We start from the raw sequence: 2,461 nt of genomic DNA, 5'->3' as shown, positions 1-2,461 counted from the left end.
AGTTCGATTTCAAGCGTGCGCCCGGAGGCCCTCCAGGTCAAGATTTGTTCAATTTTTATGCCCAAATGAAGTGTTAGTGAGACTAATGTGCATTCAAGAAATTTTCTATCTTAGAAAAACCAATAAAAACTCAAGTGAGTGGAATTTGATTTTTGTGGAGCACTTAACACCTTCTTAGGTAGACCCATCCCCATATATGGCGCTGATATTGCAACCAATGGTTAGAATGATGGGTGATTAAAGAGGGTGAGTCCAACAACAAATTCACTCAAAGTGTCTTTATTTGTTTTTATAACTTAGAAAGTTTCTAAAATGTGGATTCTTTTTATGCCTCAAAAGATGATTATTTGATCTATGGCATTCAAGATTGGATTTTTTGGTTTAATCATGCATTCATATAAAAAAAAATATTTGATTTTAATCCATGGCACTCAAGAGTGATTTTAGCAACATGCATTCAAAGATGAGTTTTTAAATATTCAAGTTCTTTCCTTCGAGCATTCAAGATTGAGATTTTGCGTGTTGTTTTAAGAACTTTGAAGTGCTTTGTTTTAACCTTAGATCATTCAAGATTGTTTTGGACTCAAAAGTGAAAATGACTCTTTGGACTTTGATTTTCATTCAAGATTTTGTGTTCTAGTTTGCATGTTTTAAGCCTAAAAAAATGATATTCCTAGATTGAAAACCTAGGAAACATTCAAGATTTTGCAACAAGACATTTGTTTGGAACAAATAACAAAGCTTTTAGGAAAATTTTGGCAACCATTTAGGACTCTTAGTTTTCATGAGATTTTTAAAAGAACTTTAAAATATTTGCAAATGAGGTTCATTTTATCCTTGATTGATGCTTTGAGTTTGATTTAGATTTTAGTGTGCACTTAGTGTTGATTTTGAACCTTTTGAAATGGAAACTTGAAGTTCTTTTTAAATTCCCAAAAATGAAGTGTTTCTAACTTTGCATGAATGCATCTAAAACCTTGATGTTGCAAGGATGCAAATGATTGGATTGTTTTAGTTTCACTTGTTAACAATTTTTTTTTTTTTTTGCAAATTTTTAGTTTTTAATGGATTTAAGTATGATTTGGAGGTTCATTTTAAGCACTTAAAAAAAAAGTGTGTATCATTTTTCTTCCTTAAAAAAAAAGGCCAAGATCCCTCAAGAAGAAGAAGAAGAAGTAGACGGAATAGAAGAAGAATATAGACAAGAAGAGGAAGAAGAATTCCAAGTGCTCCATCCACCTATAAGCTTGAAAATTTTGCAAACACTATGAGATAGACTATGAGTTCCTTTGTCTTCTTCATGCTCATGTGGACCTACAAAACCAATTTATACAATCCTACCAATCACAAAAACAAGCAAAATTAGCCAAAATTAGCAAATGACATACAAAACTTGACTAAAAAAGCTAATAAAGATGACCCATGTAGGGTCCCACCGAGCGTGCCAAATTGTATATGCTACTTTAGTATGTTAGAAACACCAAATTAAAAGAATCAAAAGCATTTGCATACTAATTTAGCATAACTTCATGAGAGACAAAGTGAAGTCCTCAAATGAGAATATGAGCCATGGATAGGCTCTGTCAATGAGGATGATCACTTGATGTAGAGGTGTGTCTAATAGCTAAAATGGCTTGATTATGTATGTATGCTCAAATGGGCTTCAATGGAGGATTTTTGATAGATTTTGGTGAATGGATTTGATGTAAAAATGGCTTCTCAAAATGGCATTATGGCTTTAATTTCTAGATTGTGTTAAAATGGCTTGGGAGAGGATTCCTTAAATAGGCAAAGGGCTTGAGGGATCAAGGGCTAGGATGCAAGGATGGGAGAAAGCTTATGGAAGGTTTAGATTGAATGAGAGGAGAGCACATGGATTGTGCTTCCTTACTGCCAATCAAAAAGTGACACATGTCACAGGGTCATTGGTTAGAGCAAGAGGGGTTGAGAGGTCAACAAAGGAGGCTCAAAGCTCATAAAGACCCTCATAATGGCTTGTAAGAGTCATTTATGGCTTTGTGGGCTTCATAAAATTTTATGGTTGGGATATTTGTGAGAGAGTTGAGATATTTTGACTTGAGTTGGATTAAGAAAGTCTTAATCTTGACTTAGGAATGTGCAAATGATTAAGACTTGGATTAGGCTTAGGTTAAGATTAGATTAGACTTGTTAGAGATGGGCAAGTGGATGGCATTTAATGAGGGTGGGTGAAGGAGGAGATATTTGTTGGCTTTGGCTTGGATTAGCAAGTCTTAACCCATGTTTAAGAAATGTGACAAGGTTGGGGGGGGATTAGGATTAGGGTCAAAGATAAGGATTGACATCTTCTAGAAGAGTCTAGGCTTTGGATGAGGATGAAGGCTTTCTAGAAGAGTCTAGAACTTCCTAGGATGAGGATAAATAAGGTTTTTAGGAAATAAATAAAGTTTTATTTATTTCAAGGGTTTGGGTTGAGGAGATA

The sequence above is a fragment of the Cupressus sempervirens genome, chromosome 8 (genome assembly GCF_028749045.1).
Source record: "Cupressus sempervirens isolate cs-2001-9-10 chromosome 8, ASM2874904v1, whole genome shotgun sequence".
NCBI lineage: Eukaryota > Viridiplantae > Streptophyta > Pinopsida > Cupressales > Cupressaceae > Cupressus > Cupressus sempervirens.
This window is presented reverse-complemented; position numbering follows the sequence as displayed.